At 50.7% G+C, this 21,327-nt stretch overlaps 1 pseudogene; it reads right to left on the bottom strand.

The window, feature by feature from the left end:
- Nucleotides 1-295: 295 nt before the first annotated feature.
- LOC136629010 (oocyte zinc finger protein XlCOF22-like) lies at nt 296-20,372 on the bottom strand (annotated as a pseudogene).
- Between the last annotated feature and the right edge of the window lie 955 nt (nt 20,373-21,327).

The raw sequence follows: 21,327 nt of genomic DNA, 5'->3' as shown, positions 1-21,327 counted from the left end.
CTAACAGCACGGGACAGGTGATGTATGTGTGTTTTTTGTTTTTTTTTCTGCAGCCAGGGATTAAATTTTAGCTTTGACAGTAGGATTTCATACTGTTAAAGTTGCATCGCACCGCACAAAAATCGCGTTTTCGTGCGATACGATGCAACAGGGAGGAAGGCTCCATTGAAAAACATGGGCTACAAAACCTCACGAGTCACGTGCATATAGCGGGACCCGTGAGGTTTTTGTGTCGTTTTGTAGCATGCTACAAAACATCGCATGTGTAAAGGAGCCCATAGGAAAGCATGGGCTTCACATACATACGATTTGTAGCATTGTAGCAACGCTACAAAATCGCGCGACTTTGTCGCCCGTGTGAACGAGGCCTAGAGAAGCTGTGTGGGAGTATATAAGGGAACAGAGAAGCATGAAGATTAATCAGTTTTTAAATTGCAGGTCTGTTTTTGTAATTTATTTATTAGAATTTTTTTTACTTCTTTAGCAGATCCTTTATTGAATGTGAACGCCTTAAAAAAAAAAACAAAAAAAAAAAACTAAAAACAATGGTGGAATTTCAGAGGGGTAATTCCACCATCTCCCCCTTTTATTAAAAGTTATACAACACAGGATATGTACCCTAGATTGATGCCATTAAATAGTACAACTTGTCCCCCCAAAAAGCAAGCCCTCATATGGCTGTCAATGAGTTACGGCTCTTGTAATGTCACAACAACAACCACTTGCGCCTTAAAACCAGAAATTAGGCTCATCACTAAGGGGTTAATGTGACAGCTACGGTGAATTATATGGCGGATTATCAGAACTGTATTTGCTCCTTGGAAAACAGACGTTTATTGGTAATTACATACAATAATCATTTACTGCTCCAAATATACACCCCTTTCTACTGTATAAGATGTCGCTTTACTGCTGTACTTGCGTATTACAATTCGTAAATAACACAAGTTATAGAAAATGGCTACTTCTGTGTGTGACTTCTCTCATGTTTTACAAGCCTTGATTTCTGACTAAAACATTTCCCACATTCTGAACATGAAAACGGCGTCTCCCCTGTGTGAATTCTCTGATGTTTAACAACAGTTGATTTCTGACTAAAACATTTCCCACATTCTGAACATGAAAATGGCTTCTCCCCTGTGTGAATTTTCTGATGTGTTACAAGATGCGATTTCATTGTAAAACATTTCCCACAATCTGAACATGAAAATGGCTTCTCCCCTGTGTGAATTCTCTGATGTTTAACAACAGTTGATTTCTGACTAAAACATTTCCCACATTCTGAACATGAAAATGGCTTCTCCCCTGTGTGAATTCTCTGATGCTTACGAAGATCTGAATTCAATGTAAAACATTTCCCACATTCTGAACATGAAAATGGCTTCTCCCCCGTGTGAATTTTCTGATGTGTTACAAGATGCGATTTCATTGTAAAACATTTCCCACAATCTGAACATGAAAATGGCTTCTCCCCAGTGTGAATTCTCTGATGTCTCACAAGATGCGGTTTGCTTGTAAAACATTTCCCACAATTTGAACATGAAAATTGCATCCCCCCTCTGTGACTTCTCTCATGATTAACAAGATTTGTTTTGTGAATAAAACATTTCCCGCATTCTAAACATGAAAATGGCTTCTCTCCTGTGTGAGTTCTCTGATGTGTAACAAGATTTGATTTGATTATAAAACATTTCCCACATTCTGAACATGTAAATGGCTTCTCGCCTGTGTGAATTCTCTGATGTGCAACAAGACAAGATTTTACTTTAAAACATTTCCCACATTCTGAACATGAAAATGGTTTCTCTCCTGTGTGACTTCTCTGATGTATAACAAGATTTGCTTTCGATCTAAAACATTTCCCACATTCTGAACATGAAAACGGCTTCTCCCCTGTGTGAGTTCTCTGATGTGTCACAAGATGTGTATTCTGAGTAAAACATTTCCCACATTCTGAACATGAATATGGCTTCTCCTCTATGCAAGCTCTTTGATGTTCTCCCCTTCTGTGACTTTTCTTCTGCTTCTCAGTCTGTGATGAATCAGAAGATGGGCCCTGTATAAGAGGATCAGATGATGGATCTTTGCTGTGAAGGGCTGAGGGGATATCTGGGATAATGGCAGGTTCTTTATCTGTATCTTGTGTGATACCACAAACATCTACTTTACAATCTGCAGACATCAGAAATCCCAATGAGCTCCCAATACAGTCATCTGCAAAATGATAAAATGGATTTTACTATTTCACAAGTTATATTGATATTATTAAATAGCACAGAAGATTCATGTTTAACACTGTTGCCTTGCAGCACTGGGGTCCTGGGTTCAAATCTGACTATGGATAACAGCTGCATAGAGTTGGTATGTTCTTCCTGTGTTTGCGTGGGTTTATTCCAATACTTCAAAAAACATGATATTAGGTGAATATAAAAACTGAACATGCAAACAGAACCAGAAATGATGTAAAGTATAGCAGAATATATATGCACTATATAAAGGTGATTATATATCTATAGAAACATTCCAATACCAACTACGAGTCAGGTGGCAAAACTCAGTTCTTAGCTCACTAAAAACAGATCCCAGTCAGTGGAGCTCAAAATGAGGACCAGTAGATCATGATGTTTGGCCACCAGGCCGTAATCTTGCAGTTCCCCCTTTCTGTGGTGAAGCCCCATCTTCACAAGGTCATGTATCAGTGTAACGGTCACCACTCTTCTAGTAAATTCTCAGTGGGGAACCATAAAGGTCCCTGTGAGTCAGTGCTTTTAGGTGGTGTCCATCTCACACACTCCTGACTGCTACATGTACTTTATCACGGAGGGGAGCAGTATGGTCATGTATGAAGAAGTCATGGCGGTGGAGAAAGTGTAAGGTTGGATTAGTACACACACTAATGCTGCCGCATTACGTTGTTTGGCTCCATACTAGAAGCCTAACAGAAAACACAAGAGTGCCACATCTAGCACATGCCATTATAACTGCCTACAATGTGGTCCATCCGGCTTCAGGCATGGCCACTGATATGTCCTGGACAAGACAGTGCAGTATGCTACAGTATGTTGTCCATTATTTGGTGACGGATCTATACCAGAGTCTACAAACGAAGCCTTCAGCTCAGATACCGGATTAGCAGATGCCGGTAAAATGAAAGACATGCTCTTTATATTTTGCCTTCTATTCCTGATGTTGAACAAAAAATGTGCGAAAAACACCAAAAACTGCAAATCTGAATTTGGTCTTATAAGTAACTAACTGTGGCTGATATCAATAATATGGGGTCCTGGGGGATCTATTAAAGGGTCCTGCAGAAGTGCTTGCAGCGAGTCCACCACAAGCCTTGGGTTCCTTTCTATTGAGGAACGCTACATAAATAGTATCTTCCATACAGACAGAGTTCGGCCATTTCTGCACCAAAATTAGTTGCTGTTTTTCCATAAAGAACTCATATAAAGCATCACATGGTTTTCTTCAAGTCCCTTTTGATCAGAATTCCTGACACTCACAGCAGTAACCTCCAAACCTCCAAAACATCTTCTGTTATCTGGGTCCATGTCTCCACGCTCTATTGTGTTAGCACTAGAGATGAGCGAACGTACTCGTCCGAGTATTAGCGTGTTCGAGATGCTCGTTATTCGAGACGAGCACCACGCGATGTTCGGGTTACTTTCACTTTCATCTCTGAGACATTAGCGCACTTTTCTGGCCAATAAAAAGACAAGGAAGGCATTACAACTTCCCCCTGCGACGTTCAAGCCCTATACCACCCCCCTACTGTGAGTGGCTGGGGAGATCAGGTGTCAGCCGAGTATAAAAATCGGCCCCTCCCGCGGCTCGCCACAGATGCATTCTGACATTGTTCAGGGAAAGTGCTGGTGATGCTGGAGCTGCTATAGGGAGAGCGTTAGGAGTGATTTTAGGCTTCAAGAACCCCAACGGTCCTTCTTAGGGCCACATCTGACCGTGTGCAGTACTGTTGAGGCTGCTTTTAGCAGTGTTGCACAATTTTTTTATTTTTTTTTCGGCCGTGCAGACCGTTGCGTCCTCAGTCTGCAGTCATTGTCCATAGTATAGGGCCAGTACTGGTGAGGCAGGGACAGTGGGAAAGGTGAAAGAGATATACAGGCTATATAGGCAGTGGGCTTTTTCAAACAAATTTTGGGAAAAAAACTATATTTGGGCTGCCTGTGACCATCTTCAGTGTACTGCATGTCTGCTGGTGGTAGTAGTCCTAATTAATGCGCAGCTAAGCGTTACAGCAGGCTTGCGCAAAAGTGTTTCCTGGCTCTGCGGTGGCTGTTACATCACCGTCGTCATCCTGTCCACACTGAAACAGTATACATATATACGCTGCCTACAGTATCTGTCTACTGTCTCAGCTCTGCCGTTCAAAAAATAGAAGCAAAATACTTAAGGCCTACTAGTGGCGTTTGCCAACTTGACTGCTTCTGCGCTGTGAATTCCACTATCTCAGTCCTACGCACCTACGTCTCACTACAGGTGTGCGCAAAAGTGTTTCCTGGCTCTGCGGTGCCCGTTACATCACCGCCGTGATCCTGTCCACATTGAAACAGTATACATATATACGCTGCCTACAGTATCTGTCTACTGTCTCAGCTCTGCCATTCAAAAAATAGAAGCAAAATACTTAAGGCCTACTAGTGGCGTTTGCCTACTTGACTGCTTCTGCGCTGTGAATTCCACTATCTCAGTCCTACGCACCTAGGTCTCACTACAGGCTTGCACAAAATTATTTCCTGGCTCTGCTGTGCGTTCCGTAAGCGAAGTCAGCCTCCAACCACAGGCCAATAAGCGGCACATTTTATTACAGCGTTCTGTTTCTGCACTACTGGTAATACACCATGCTGAGGGGTAGGGGTAGGCCAAGAGGACGTGGACGCGGGCGAGGACGCGGAGGCCCAAGTCAGGGTGTGGGCACAGGCCGAGCTCCTGATCCAGGTGTATCGCAGACAACTGCTGCGGGATAAGGAGAGAGGCAAGTTTCTGGCGTCTCCAGATTCATCTCACAATCAATGGGTCCACGCGGCAGACCTTTATTAGAAAATGAGCAGTGTGAGCAGGTCCTGTCGTGGATGGCAGAAAGTGCATCCAGCACTCTATCGACCACCCAGAGTTCTACGCCGTCCACTGCTGCAACTCTAAATCCTCTGGCTGCTGCTCCTCCTTCCTCCTAGCCTCCTCACTCCATTACAATGACACATTCTGAGGAGCAGGCAGACTCCCCGGAACTGTTCTCGGGCCCCTGCCCAGAATGGGCAGCAATGGTTCCTCTCCCACCGGAGGAGTTTGTCGTGACCGATGCCCAACCTTTGAAAAGTTCCCGGGGTTCGGGGGATGAGGCTGGGGACTTCCGGCAACTGTCTCAAGAGCTTTCAGTGGGTGAGGAGGACGATGACGATGAGACACAGTTGTCTATCACTCAGGTAGTAGTAATTGGAGTAAGTCCGAGGGAGGAGCGCACAGAGAATTCGGAGGAAGAGCAGCTGGACGATGAGGTGACTGACCCCACCTGGTTTGCTAAGCCTACTGAGGACAGGTCTTCAGAGGGGGAGGCAAGTGCAGCAGCAGGGCAGGTTGGAAGAGGCAGTGCGGTGGCCAGGGGTAGAGGCAGGGCCAGACCGAATAATCCACCAACTGTTTCCCAAAGCGCCCCCTCGCGCCATGCCACCTTGCAGAGGCCGAAGTGCTCAAAGGTCTGACAGTTTTTCACTGAGAGTGCAGACGACCGACGAACAGTGGTGTGCAACCTTTGTCGCACCAAGATCAGCCGGGGAGCCACCACCACCAGCCTCACCACCACCAGCATACGCAGGCATATGATGGCCAAGCACCCCACAAGGTGGGACGAAGGCCGTTCACCGCCTCCGGTTTGCACCGCTGCCTCTCCCCCTGTGCCCCAACCTGCCACTGAGATCCAACCCCCCTCTCAGGGCACAGGCACGACCATCTCCCGGCCTGCACCCACACCCTCACCTCCGCTGTCCTCGGCCCCATCCACCAATGTCTGTCAGCGCACCGTCCAGCCGTCGCTAGCGCAAGTGTTTGAGCGCAAACGCAAGTACGCCGCCACACACCCGCACGCTCAAGCGTTAAACGTGCACATAGCCAAATTTATCAGCCTGGAGATGCTGCCGTATAGGGTTGTGGAAACGGAGGCTTTCAAAAACATGATGGCGGCGGCGGCCCCGCGCTACTCGGTTCCCAGTCGCCACTACTTTTCCCGATGTGCCGTCCCAGCCCTGCACGACCACGTCTCCCGCAACATTGTACGCGCCCTCACCAACGCGGTTACTGCCAAGGTCCACTTAACAACGGACACGTGGACAAGCACAGGCGGGCAGGGCCACTATATCTCCCTGACGGCACATTGGGTGAATTTAGTGGATTTAGTGGAGGCTGGGACCGAGTCAGAGCCTGGGACCGCTCACATCCTACCCACCCCCAGAATTGCGGGCCCCAGCTCGGTGCTGGTATCTGCGGCGGTGTATGCTTCCTCCACTAAACCAACCTCCTCCTCCTCCAATGCAACCTCTGTCTCACAAACAAGATGTGTCAGCAGCAGCACGTCGCCAGCAGTCGGTGTCACGCGGCGTGGCAGCACAGCGGTGGGCAAGCGTCAGCAGGCCGTGCTGAAACTACTCAGCTTAGGAGCTTGAAAAAGGCCGTGCGGCCGAAACGCGTTGTGTATTATAGATTATTTTATTTTATTAAAATCGTGGAACCTGTTCATCATTGTTGATCGGTACCATATCTGATACGCCTATTTGGATTAGGAGGCGCCTACCCTAAAGGCGCCTCCTTGAAGTAAGTGATATAACTTCAGTCTCTTCAGTATATTCTATTCTTACCTATTCTACGGTGCGAGCGCTGAGGTTTTTTTCCTTTTATCTCATTTACAGCTTAGGAGAGAAGAGGCCAATGGCCCACGAACTGCTGCAGGGTCTGACAGAGCAGACCGACCGCTGGCTTTCGCCGCTGAGCCTCCAACCGGGCATGATCGTGTGTGACAACGGCCGTAACCTGGTGGCGGCTCTGCAGCCTCACGCACGTGCCATGCCTGGCCCACATCTTTAATTTGGTGGTTCAGCGCTTTCTGAAAAGCTACCCACGCTTGTCAGACCTGCTTGGAAAGGTGCGCCGGCTCAGCACACATTTCCGCAAGTCCCACAAGGACGCGGCCACCCTGAGCATCCTGCAACATCGGTTTAATCTGCCAGTGCACCGACTGCTGTGCGACGTGCCCACACGGTGGAACTCTACGCTCCACATGTTGGCCAGGCTCTATGAGCAGCGTAGAGCTATAGTGGAATACCAACTCCAACATGGGTGGCGTAGTGGGAGTCAGCCTCCTCAATTCTTTACAGAAGAGTGGGCCTGGTTGGCAGACATCTGCCAGGTCCTTGGAAACTTTGAGGAGTCTACCCAGATGGTGAGCGGCGATGCTGCAATCATTAGCGTCACCATTCCTCTGCTATGCCTCTTGAGAAGTTCCCTGCAAAGCATAAAGGCAGATGCTTTGCGCTCGGAAACGGAGGCGGGGGAAGACAGTATGTTGCTGGATAGTCAGAGCACCCTCATGTCTATATCTCAGCGCGTTGAGGAGGATTAGGAGGATCATGAGGAGGATGGGGAAGAGACAGCTTGGCCCACTGCTGAGGGTACCCATGCTGCTTGCCTGTCATCCTTTCAGCGTGTATGGCCTGAGGAGGAGGAGGAGGAGGAGGAGGAGGATCCTGAAAGTGATCTTCCTAGTGAGGACAGCCATGTGTTGCGTACAGGTACCCTGGCACACATGGCTGACTTCATGTTAGGATGCCTTTCTCGTGACCCTCGCGTTACACGCATTCTGGCCACTACGGATTACTGGGTGTACACACTGCTCGACTCACGGTATAAGGAGAACCTTTCCACTCTCATACCCGAAGAGGAAAGGGGTTCGAGAGTGATGCTATACCACAGGACCCTGGCGGACAAGTTGATGGTAAAATTCCCATCTGACAGCGCTAGTGGCAGAAGGCGCAGTTCCGAGGGCCAGGTAGCAGGGGAGGCGCGGAGATCAGGCAGCATGTACAGCACAGGCAGGGGAACACTCTCTAAGGCCTTTGACAGCTTTCTGGCTCCCCAGCAAGACTGTGTCACCGCACCCCAGTCAAGGCTGAGTCGGCGGGAGCACTGTAAAAGGATGGTGAGGGAGTACGTAGCCGATCGCACGACCGTCCTCCGTGACGCCTCTGACCCCTACAACTACTGGGTGTCGAAGCTGGACACGTGGCCTGAACTCGCGCTGTATGCCCTGGAGGTGCTTGCTTGTCCTGTGGCTAGCGTCTTGTCAGAGAGGGTGTTTAGTGCGGCTGGGGGAATCATCACGGATAAGCGTACCCGCCTGTCATCCGACAGTGCCGACAGGCTTACACTCATCAAGATGAACAAAGCCTGGATTTCCCCAGACTTCTCTTCTCCACCAGCGGACATCAGCGATACCTAAGCAATACGTAGGCTGCACCCGCGGATGGAAGCATCGTTCTCTATCACCATCAAAAACGGGGACCTTTTAGCTTCATCAATCTGTGTATTATATTCATCCTCCTCCTCCTGCTCCTCCTCCTGAAACCTCACATAATCACGCCGAACGGGCAATTTTTCTTAGGCCCACAAGGCTCAGTCATATAATTTTTGTAAACAATGTTTATATGTTTCAATGCTCATTAAAGCGTTGAAACTTGCACCTGAACCAATTTTTATTTTAACTGGGCTGCCTCCAGGCCTAGTTACAAATTAAGCCACATTAACCAAAGCGATTAATGGGTTTCACCTGCCCTCTTGGTTGGGCATGGGCAATTTTTCTGAGGTACATTAGTACTGTTGGTACACCAATTTTTTGGGCCCTCGCCTACAGTGTAATCCAATTAATTTTTAGCTCACCTGCATTAAACCTGACATTACCTCAGCTGTGCTGGGCACTGCAATGGGATATATTTATGTACCGCCGGTGGCTTCCTGGGACCCACCCATGCTGTCGGTCCACACGGAATTGTAAAGAACCCCAGTCTGACTGGGGCATGCAGTGTGGGCCCAAGCCCACCTGCATTTAATCTGACGTTAGCTCTACTGTCCAGGGCACTGCAATGGGATACATTTACGTACAGCTGGTAGGTTCCAGGGAGCCACCCATGTTGTGGGTGCACACGGAATTCCCATTGCGGAGTTGTACCTGCCTGTGACTATTTATAAAAAACCGCGGTCCGACTGGGGCATGCAGACACCTTGACAGAATGAATAGTGTGTGGCACATAGGTTCCCCATTGCTATGCCCATGTGTGCAGCTCCTGATGGTGGTGGCACAGGATTATATTTCTCATTGCTTCTGTACAGGATTGTGGGCTATCGCCCCGCCCCTTTTAAAGAGGGTCGCTGCCTAGCCCTGCCAACCCTCAGCAGTGTGTGCCTGCGGTTCCTCCTCATGGCAGACGCTTTTATAAATAGACATGAGTGTGGCGTGGCATGAGGGCAGTTGAAGGCTGCGCAGGGACAATTTGGTGTGCGCTGTGGACACTGGGTCGTGCAGGGGGGGGGGGGGGGTTGGGTAGCATGTAACCTAGCGGAGTGTCATGCAGGCAGTGATTGTGCTTTGTTGGAGGTAGTGTGGTGCTTAGCTAAGGTATGCATTGCTAATGAGGGCTTTTCAGAAGTAAAAAATGTTGGGAGGTGGTGGGCCCACTCTTGCCGCTATTATGGCTTAATAGTGGGACCTGGTGACTTGAGGTGCAGCCCAACATGTAGCCCCTCGGCTGCCCTATCCGTTGCTTTGTCGTTCCCATCACTTTCTTGAATTGCACAGATTTTCACAAATGGAAACCTTAGCGAGCATCGGCGATATACAAAAATGCTTGGGTCGCCCATTGACTTCAATGGGGTTCGTTATTCGAAACGAACCCTCGAGCATCGCGAAAATTTCGTCCCGAGTAACGAGCACCCGAGCATTTTGGTGCTCGCTCATCTCTAGTTAGCACATAGTAATGTGATAGGAGTCTAATAGTAGCTACCCCAAAAATAGGCCCTAGTTACAGTTAATAATAAAAGTTACTTTAAATAGTGTGCAGGCAGCAATACATGTAAAAAAAGTAAAATCTTTCGGGGCAAAAATATAAGACCCTATCTTGTTTTTGGGAAAACAGGTGTTACCATGCAGGGTGGCGCTGGGTCCCGCAGCCGGCGCACGACGCTCTGATGTCGGCTCCGGCATTCCGGAGCTCTGCTGTCGGGGCTCTCCCGGCGGCGTGGAGCAGCCAGCGTGCAGCGGCGTGGGCGTGTCCGCCCGTAGGGTGCCGCCCGCTCTCCTCCACCTTCTATGTGCAACAGTGGGAGAGTTGGCTCCTCCCACTCTCCGCCCCTGGGCGGAGGCTTTAAGTTAAAAGGCTGGCAGTGACCTGAGCTCACTGCCAGTTATTGGTTCTGCTAGCCTCTAGTCAGGTCTGTCTCAGTCTGCTGTATTTGCTCGTCAGTGTCCTTTCAGTTTGCCTGTGAGCTCCATCTCCAGCCGTACTCTGCTTTGTAAGTTCTGTTGGTCTGTTCCACCTGCCTCTTCTGTCGGCACTCTGTCCCCTGTTAGTAGTTCCATCTAGGTAGTCGCCAGGTCCCTAGCCAGCGCAGGGACCGCCGCCCAGTTGTCCGCCTGGGGTTAGCCAGGGCCGAGGCAAGTAGGCAGGGACAGTGGGGTGCGGGAAGATCAGGGCACCCCACCTGGTGCTCGGGGGGCAGAGTGCTGTAACATAATAACTGGCCCTTAAAAACTGTTTGTCATGGAGGCGATCCGCTCCCTCTCGACACAGCTGCAAGTCGTGGTCCAGGATTTGTCCGCTCGCATGGTGGCCCAGGAGCAGCGGGTGTTGTCGCAGGGGCCGGACGCCTCAACCAGTCCCGAACCTAAGTGCCTTCTTGCCGAGGTGTTCTCTGGGGAGAGGAACCAGTTTTTTGTTTTCCAACATGCGTGTCGCCTGTTTTTTCGGATGCGTCCCCGTTCCTCCGGGTCGGAGGCTCAGAGGGTCGGGCTGATAATGTCCCTGCTGCGGGGCTCCGCCCAGACCTGGGCCTTTTCCATTCCCGAGGGTTCCCCTTGCCTGCAGGCCGTGGACGCATTTTTTCAGGAACTCGGGGGTATCTTCGACGAACCGGACCGAGTGGGGTTGGCGGTTTCCCGGTTATTGGCGTTGCACCAGGGGTCGCTTTGTGTGGAGGATTATTGCTCCAACTTCAGACGCTATGCAGGTGATACTGCATGGAACGATGGCGCTCTGAAGGACGTTTTTCTGCAGGGCCTCTCGGATGCGGTAAAAGACCTGTTGATTTCCCATCCCATTCCCGGGTCCTTAAGGGAGGCCATGGAGCTAGCGGTGAAGGCAGATAGGAGACTCAGGTATAGGAAGCAGGATAGACAGGCCCGTAGGGTCAGGGAGGTCATTTGTCCTGTTCCCTCTTCTTCCGTACCTGTCTCTGTTCCCGAGCCGATGGAGGCGGACCCGTTGGACCCCAAAGAGCGACGCCGGATTCGTTTGTTGCATCATCTCTGCTTCTACTGCGGGAAAGCTGGACATCGGGTGATCACCTGCCCCCTGAGGCTTCAGCGCTCACAGTCTGAACCGGCGGAAGAGCTCCGAGTCCTAGGCGATTGTAGGGAGGATCGCCTAGGACTTCAGGTACGTCCTAAACTGTTGGTACCTTGTCAGGTTAGATTCCAGAATTTTTCCCGACCCGGGAAGGAGTTTATTGATTCCGGAGCAGCCGCTAACCTGATAAGCATGAGTTTCGTGAAACCCCTGATGGCAGAATTTGTGGCGCTGGAGTCGCCAATTCATTTTATCAGTATTGATGCTACCCCTCTCTCTACAGGCCTGGTACGATGGAGGACCCCAGGATTACAGTTCACGGTGGGGGTTCTCCACTCGGAAGAACTGTCTTACCTGGTTATGGAAAAAATGTCGGTTGATGTGGTGCTTGGTATGCCCTGGTTGGCACTGCACAACCCCCAGTTTGATTGGTCCACCCGGGAATTGACTCATTGGGGTGCATCCTGTCATAATCACCTGTCTACCATAGCTGTGTGCTCCGCAGATACTGTGCTCATTCCGGAGTATTTGTCAGACTTTCAGGATGTATTCTCCAGAAAACTGTCTAAGGCTCTGCCACCTCATAGGGAGTGGGACTGTGGTATTGATCTGATTCCCGACAGTCCCATCCCTAAGGGAGCCATTTTCAATTTGTCAGGCCCTCAAGTCCTATATCTCGGAGGCTCTGGCCAACCGACATATCCGGCCGTCCAGGTCCCCTGCCGGGGCAGGTCTCTTCTTTGTAGAAAAGAAGGACAGGACACTAAGGCCTTGTGTGGATTATCAGTCGTTGAATAAAATCAGTGAAAAACCAGTGCTCCTTGCCCCTGATTCCTGACTTGTTGAATCAGGTGGTAGGGGCCCACTGGTTCTCCAAACTGGACCTGCGGGGGGCTTACAATTTAATTCGCATTAGAGAGGGAGATGAATGGAAGACGGCGTTCAACACCCCGTTAGGACATTTTGAATGTCTGGTCATGCCTTTCGGTCTCTGTAACGCCCCCGCTGTGTTTCAGGGTTTTATGAACGCTGTCTTTCACGACTTCCTGGGGGTATTTCTGGTCCTATACCTTGATGACATTCTGGTGTACTCGCCTGACTGGGATTCACATGTGCGGCACCTGAGGTTGGTCCTGACCCGTTTGCGCGAGTATCAACTTTTCGTCAAGTTAGAGAAATGCACATTTGGTTCTAAACAAGTATCTTTCCTTGGTTATGTGATTTCACCCACGGAGATTCAGATGGAGTCTGACAAAGTAGCAGCAATCTCCCAATGGGTCAGACCAGACAACCTCAAGGACCTCCAGAGGTTCTTAGGTTTTGCAAATTTCTACCACAAATTCATTAGGAATTACTCGGTTATTGCTCAACCCCTGACCGACCTGACCAAGAAGGGGGCCGACTTGGTAAAATGGTCGCCTGCAGCCCTTGAGGCCTTTAGTCATCTAAAGAGGGCATTTACGACTACCCCAGTGCTAATACAGCCGGACGCACGACTACCCTTTTCATTGAGGTAGATGCGTCTGAGGTGGGGACAGGAGCAGTATTGTCGCAGGAAGTTAGTGGGAGATCTGGGTATAGCCCATGCGCGTTCTTTTCGCGAAAGTTTAATTTAGCAGAACGCAACTACGACGTGGGTAACCGCGAATTATTGGCTATCAAATGGGCTCTAGAAGAGTGGCGACACCATCTCGAGGGGGCTAGACACCCAATTACCGTGTACACTGATCACAAGAATCTGGTATATCTCGCCAGTGCTAAAAGACTCACAGCTCGTCAAGCCAGGGGGGCGTTGCTCTTCGCCAGGTTTAATTTCGTCGTGACATATATCCCAGGAGAGAAGAACGTGAAGACGGACGCCCTGTCACGGAGTTTCAGGGTACCGGATAGTGAGACCATGACTCCCGAGAATATCTTGGTGGTGGCAGCTGTAGAGTCTAACTTCGTCCCTCAACTACAGGATGCTCAGCAGGACGCTCCTTCGGGGGTGCCGGAGGGCAGATGGTTTGTGCCAGAGACCCTACGCCCTAGAGTCATGGATGAGTCTCACTCGTCAGTTCTCGCCGGGCATCCAGGGTTTCAGGGGACCCTGGAGCTTTGTTCCAGACACTTCTGGTGGCCAGGCATGTCTCAGGAGATCCGCAACTTTGTGAGGGGTTGCTCGGTCTGTGCTCGCAATAAGAGTCGGCGGCGTCCTCCGGAGGGTCCTCTGAGACCGCTACCAGTTCCTTCCAGTCCATGGTCGCACTTATCAGTAGATTTCATCACTGACCTACCTGAATCCCAGAAGTGCACCACTATCTTAGTGGTGGTCGACCGGTTCTCAAAGATGGCACATTTTGTGGCGTTAAAAAAGCTACCCTCGGCAAAAGAGTTCGCCACGATTTTTGTAAAGGAAATAATTCGCCTACATGGGGTTCCCCAAAATATTGTATCTGATCGCGGGGTTCAGTTTGTGTCGCAGTTTTGGCGTGCCTTCTGCAGAAACCTGGGAACGTCGCTTACCTTCTCGTCAGCGTTCCACCCACAGACTAATGGTCAGACTGAGCGGAAGAACCAGGATTTAGTGCAATATTTACGGTTGTTTGCTAGCGAAAAGGCTCATCAGTGGGCAGAGTTCCTGCCGTTGGCAGAGTTTGCACTAAACAACCGCCTTTGTTCTTCCACTGGGGTGTCTCCATTTTTTTGTGTATACGGTCAGCATCCTCGCTTCCTTACAGCAATCCCTACTCCGTCGGTCTGTCCGGCAGCTGATGACGCCACAGATACGCTTCGGGGAGTATGGAAAGAGGTACAGAGAAACTTGGAGGCAGCGGGGGCCCGTATGCAGTTGCGTAGTGGGAAGAGTCTGTCTGTGTCTGAACCTTACAGGGTGGGACAGAAGGTATACCTGTCTTCTAAAAATCTCAAATTGCGGGTCCCGTCTTTGAAGCTGGCGCCACGTTACGTGGGGCCGTTTGCCATCACACGTGTAGTGAACCCACTCGCCTACGAGCTGGGGTTTCCAGCCACATGGAGGGTTCACAGGGTATTCCATAAGTCGTTATTGAAACCTTTTGTCCCTTCGGTGATGAAGACTCCCACATATAATCCCCATCCATATTATAAATGCCCGTCCTGTGTTATCTCCTATAACAGATCACATTGTCAGCCATATTTAGTTTGTAATCCGGCTGAATGGGGGAATATACAGTGGAAAATCTGACAGATCACAGAGCTTATAAATCTACATAACTATCTGCAGCCGGTGACTGAGGAGAATCTGTGACTCATCTCTGCTGTAGTTAGTGGTTACTACTCACCTGGGCGGTTACCTGTAGGAATCTCCTCTTTACACTCCTGTTTGATCCTCACATTTGTCTCTGTAGTATTAATATTGGTCAGATCTTCATCCTGATACAAAAGCTGTGAGACAAATATTGTAAAAGTCAGCAGACGGATGGAGAAGTCGTGTGGAATGTTTTATGGCATAATGACCTGACAGGAGTAGTTATCTGAGCCACATAGCTGCAGGTCTAGAAGCTGGACATAGTTATTAGATAGCGGCTCAATGACCCCTCAGGAACCTCATACACATGTATATCCGGCATGGCTAGACACGCTGTATGTTGTCTCAGTGGAGGAGATCAGCGTCTACCAGACACATCCGCTGCTTGTCTCGGGGAAAATAAAGGAGCAGATAGATATAAATCCAACCTGTTGGCCCCTTATTCCCACCAGCAGTCTCCACCGCCAGAAAACTGGGAGAAGATCCAGACAAGATGTAATGTCTCTGGTCAGCGGTAATCCTGCCATCTCCACCGGCCTCATCACACAAGGAGAAGACATCTAATAAGACTGAAGACAAGAGCTTCACATCCTTCTACAGATCAGTGGGACATCTCCATCTACCTGATGGTCCTGTGGAAGAAGAGGACGTGGACATCTCTCTGGGGTTCTTCTCTTACTGGATGGAACTGCAGGAAACAGACGGACACTGAAGTCATTCTTTATATACAGATAATAAAGTCCCCGTGGATTTAGTCCTGTCCATTACCTGGTGATGGGAGCGGCTGGTGGGTCTCCATCATGGCCTCCTTGTACAGATCCTTGTGTCCTTCTAAATACTCCCACTCCTCCATGGAGAAATAGACAGCGCCATCCTGACACCTTATAGGAACCTGACAACACAATATACAGTCATCACCCAGAAGCCTCCAGTGCTGTTACTGTATAATGTCCCAGCATTCCCTGCAGCGTCACCTCTCCAGTCAGCAGCTCAATCATCTTGTTGGTGAGTTCTAGAATCTTCTGTACATTGATGTCCTCATGTATCAGGGGGTGCGGTGGGGGCCCCGGGATTGGGCTCAGGGGTCTTCCCCATCCATCACACACAGGGGCTCGACAGCCATCATTAAATGTCTTCTTCACTACTGTGTAATCCTGTATATGGGAAGACATTAATGCAGTATATATCACTGCAGACATTTCCGAAGTCCATCACCTCCCCAGTGACATCATCTGTTATTCCATACATAAGAATGATGTAATGTGACATCATCAGAGCCACTCCCCTCTCCAGTGACATCATCTGTTACCATAGATAAGAATGATGTAATGTGACATCATCAGAATCTCTCCCCTCTCCAGTGACATCATCTGTTACCATAGATAAGAATGATGTAATGTGACATCATCAGAATCTCTCACCTCTCCTGTAAGCTGGAAGAGTATCTCTAGGGTGACATTTAATATACTCTCCGCAGTCTTATTTCCATCCATCTCCATCTTTGAACAGCAGGGGATCCTATATTCTGAAGATCAAAATGGAAAGAAGATGAAAATGTAAAAAACAAAGCACAATTCCCATGTCAAACACTTAAATTACTGGAGAGAATAAGGGGAGGCATTTGAGGATATAATAACCCCTTTGTCACATTTTGAATCTTCCTCCCTACTTTAAAAAATCCTAACTCTCATTTTATCATTGATGTAGGTGTTAAAGGGCTTTTTTGGATTTTTCAGTTGTACTACTTAGGCTGCCTGTCCACGGGCAATGCCGAGATGCGCCACGGTAGCCGCCGCCCGGGAGCAGTCAAACAGGCTGACTGTGAGAATCACGCCAATTCGCAGCAATGATTATCCGCTCGTGCACGGGGAGGCTGCGCTTTCCATAGCGGTGATCCTTCAGAAATCTCGCAGCTTTTCTGTGCAGCCACGCAGGATTCTGGGTTCCCCCATATTAAGTTCGGCTCTTCTAGGAGGATTTTCCTGACATTTTCATAGTTAGTCTGTAAAGATTTTACAAAATATCAAAGGGGTCTGATTGTTGGAAGGAGTCAGTCAGGAGAAGGAGGTGAAACATCTCCAAGACATGACATATAACATGGAGCACAGAGGAGACCGTTAGCAAGAAGGGGATTAACGGCCCAACAAAGAACCGGACGTCCCTCAGAAACTGGTGAAAAGCCCAGAACAGACTTGTTCTGGAAGGTCAAAAGGCCGACAGCAACATTAGAGGAGCTGCCAGAGTTTCTAGCGAGTTCTGGTTGTGTAGTCATGTGACATCTCCCGTGCTTTTCATATGTCGGGGCTGTGGGGGAGGGGACAAGACTTTACTAACAGAGAACATACAAGCCGGCCATGTTCTGCCAGAACCTCCATCACGTCAGCAGAAGTCTGTGGAGAACGTGTTCTGTCTGAGGAGAACGAGGGGGACCTTGTCGGCCAGAATCCAAGAAAGTCGGCCTGATGTAAAGCCAACACTGCTGTCAGCAGAAGACCCCAAAACCGCAGTGAAGATGGTGAGTGCTGCATTATGGGGGGCTGTATATCTGGAACTGGGGCATTAGTGATAGGGAGGAAATTATTAACAGTCCCAAATATCCGTCCATTCTGGCCCAAAACCTTCAGTTTTCTGCTGAAAAGCTGGAGATGAAGAGGAAATTCACCTTTCAGAATGACGACTCGAAGCAACAAGAGAACGTCCCACCAGAGCCCGGACCCCAATAGCAGATCTGTGGGAGACCTGAAAAGGGCACTACAGACCAGAGCCTGGACCTCTACCCCATAGAAGATCTGCAGGTGAACTGTAGAGGGCGCTACACACCAGAGCCCAGACTTGAACCCCATAGCGGATCTGTGGGGGACCTGAAGAGGGCGCTACACACCAGAGCCCAGAGCTGAACACCATAGCAGGTCTGTGGGAACCTGAAGAGGGCGCTACACCAGAGCCCAGACATGAACCCCATAACAGATCTGTGGGGGACCTGAAGAGGGCGCTACACACCAGAGGCCAGACCTGAACCCCATAGCAGATCTGCAGGGAACCTGAAGAGGGTGCTACACACCAGAGCCCGGACCTCTACCCCATAGAAGATCTGCAGGTGAACTGTAGAGGGCACTAGACACCTGAGCCCGGGCCTGAACCCCATAGCAGAACTACGGGGGACCTGAAGAGGGCGCTACACACCACAGTCCAGACCTCTATCCCATAGTAGAACTGCAGGGGACCTGTAGAGGGCACTACACACCAGAGCCCATACCTGAACCCCATAGCAGATCTGTGGGAGACCTGAAGAGGGCGCTACACCAGAGCCCAGACCTGAACCCCATATCAGATCTGTGGGTGACCTGAAGAGGGCGCTACACACCAGAGCCCGGACCTGAACCCCATAGCAGATCTTTGGGGGACCTGAAGAGGGCGCTACACACCAGAGGCCGGACCTGAACCCCATAGCAGATCTGTGGGTGACCTGAAGAGGGCGCTACACACCAGAGCCCAGAACTGAACCCCATAGCAGATCTGTGGATGACCTGAAGAGGGCGCTACACACCAGAGGCCGGACCTGAACCCCATAGCAGATCTGTGGGTGACCTGAAGAGGGCGCTACACACCAGAGCCCAGACCTGAACCCCATAGCAGATCTTTGGGGGACCTGAAGAGGGCGCTACACACCAGAGGCCGGACCTGAACCCCATAGCAGATCTGTGGGTGACCTGAAGAGGGCGCTACACACCAGAGCCCAGAGCTGAACCCCATAGCAGATCTGTGGGGGACCTGAAGAGGGCGCTACACACCAGAGCTCAGACCTGAACCCATAGCAGATCTGTGGGGGACCGGAAGAGGGTGCTACACACCAGAGCCCAGAGCTGAACCCCATAGCAGATCTGTGGGGGACCTGAAGAGGGCGCTACACACCAGAGCTCAGACCTGAACCCATAGCAGATCTGTGGGGGACCGGAAGAGGGTGCTACACACCAGAGCCCAGAGCTGAACCCCATAGCAGATCTGTGGGGGACCTGAAGAGGGCGCTACACACCAGAGCTCAGACCTGAACCCATAGCAGATCTGTGGGGGACCGGAAGAGGGTGCTACACACCAGAGGCCAGACCTGAACCCCAAAGCAGATCTGCAGGGAACCTGAAGAGGGCGCTACACACCAGAGCCCGGACCTCTACCCCATAGAAGATCTGCAGGTGAACTGTAGAGGGCACTAGACACCTGAGCCCGGGCCTGAACCCCATAGCAGAACTACGGGGGACCTGAAGAGGGCGCTACACACCACAGTCCAGACCTCTATCCCATAGTAGAACTGCAGGGGACCTGTAGAGGGTGCTACACACCAGAGCCCATACCTGAACCCCATAGCAGATCTGTGGGAGACCTGAAGAGGGCGCTACACACCAGAGCCCAGACCTGAACCCCATATCAGATCTGTGGGTGACCTGAAGAGGGCGCTACACACCAGAGCCCAGACCTGAACCCCATAGCAGATCTTTGGGGGACCTGAAGAGGGCGCTACACACCAGAGGCCGGACCTGAACCCCATAGCAGATCTGTGGGTGACCTGAAGAGGGCGCTACACACCAGAGCCCAGACCTGAACCCCATAACAGATCTGTGGGGGACCTGAAGAGGGCGCTACACACCAGAGGCCAGACCTGAACCCCATAGCAGATCTTTGGGGGACCTGAAGAGGGCGCTACACACCAGAGGCCGGACCTGAACCCCATAGCAGATCTGTGGGTGACCTGAAGAGGGCGCTACACACCAGAGCCCAGACCTGAACCCCATAGCAGATCTGTAGGGGACCTGAAGAGGGCACTACACACCAGAGCCCGGACCTGAACCCCATAGCAGATCTGCAGGGGGACCTGAAGAGGGCGCTACACACCAGAGCCCAGACCTGAACCCCATAGCAGATCTGTGGGGGACCTGAAGAGGGTGCTACACACCAGAGCCCAGACCTGAACCCTATAGCAGATCTGTGGGGGACCTGAAGAGGGCGCTACACACCAGAGCCCGGACATGAACCCATAGCAGATCTGTGGGGGACCTGAAGAGGGCGCTACACACCAGAGCCAGACCAAAACCCCATAACAGATCTGTGGGGGGGCCTGAAGAGGGCGCTACACACCAGAGCCCAGACCTGAACCCCATAGCAGATCTGCGGGGGACCTGAAGAGGGCGCTACACACCAGAGCCCAGACCTGAACCCCATAGCAGATCTATTGGGGACCTGAAGAGGGCGTTACACACCAGAGCTCGGACCTGAACCCCATTGCAGATCTATGGGGGACCTGAAGAGGGCGCTACACACCAGAAGGAGAGCACATCAACAGAGTATTAACTATAACATTTGTATACTAATGCAACCACATTAAGTAAGCCACCCCTCCCCCGGTGGTCCTGAAATGCGGGGACACACAAACCTGTAGAGCCGGACAGGGGCCCTGTGCTTCCTGAACCTGTGATGATGTCACCGACATGTGATCACCTGTGTGGGAGGAGTCGGGGATCACATGATCAGGGGGAGGTGAGTGGATGCAGATCTCTGCTGGCTGAGCTGAAGCGAACAGGATGTAGCAGAGCTGTGTGTGTGATGTGTGGGGGTCAGGATGGATGGAGTAGAGCTGTGTGTGATGTGTGGGGTCAGGATGGATGGAGTAGAGCTGTGTGTGATGTGTGGGGGTCAGGATGGATGGAGTAGAGCTGTGTGTGATGTGTGGGGGTCAGGATGGATGGAGTAGAGCTGTGTGTGTGATGTGTGGGGGTCAGGATGGATGGAGTAGAGCTGTGTGTGTGATGTGTGGGGGTCAGGATGGATGGAGTAGAGCTGTGTGTGTGATGTGTGGGGATCAGGATGGATGGAGTAGAGCTGTGTGTGATGTGTGGGGTCAGGATGGATGGAGTAGAGCTGTGTGTGATGTGTGGGGTCAGAATGGATGGAGTAGAGCTGTGTGTGATGTGTGTGGGGTCAGAATGGATGGAGTAGAGCTGTGTGTGATGTGTGTGGGGTCAGAATGGATGGAGTAGAGCTGTGTGTGATGTGTGGGGGGTCAGGATGGATGGAGTAGAGCTGTGTGTGATGTGTGGGGGTCAGGATGGATGGAGTAGAGCTGTGTGTGATGTGTGGGGGTCAGGATGGATGGAGTAGAGCTGTGTGTGATGTGTGGGGGTCAGGATGGATGGAGTAGAGCTGTGTGTGTGATGTGTGGGGGGTCAGGATGGATGGAGTAGAGCTGTGTGTGTGATGTGTGGGGGTCAGGATGGATGGAGTAGAGCTGTGTGTGTGATGTGTGGGGGTCAGGATGGATGGAGTAGAGCTGTGTGTGTGATGTGTGGGGGTCAGGATGGATGGAGTAGAGCTGTGTGTGATGTGTGGGGGTCAGGATGGATGGAGTAGAGCTGTGTGTGTGATGTGTGGGGGTCAGGATGGATG

This window comes from Eleutherodactylus coqui, chromosome 5 (assembly GCF_035609145.1).
Source record: "Eleutherodactylus coqui strain aEleCoq1 chromosome 5, aEleCoq1.hap1, whole genome shotgun sequence".
Lineage (NCBI taxonomy): Eukaryota > Metazoa > Chordata > Amphibia > Anura > Eleutherodactylidae > Eleutherodactylus > Eleutherodactylus coqui.
The sequence above is the reverse complement of the archived record's forward strand: the minus strand, read 5'-3'. Positions and strand labels throughout refer to the sequence as shown.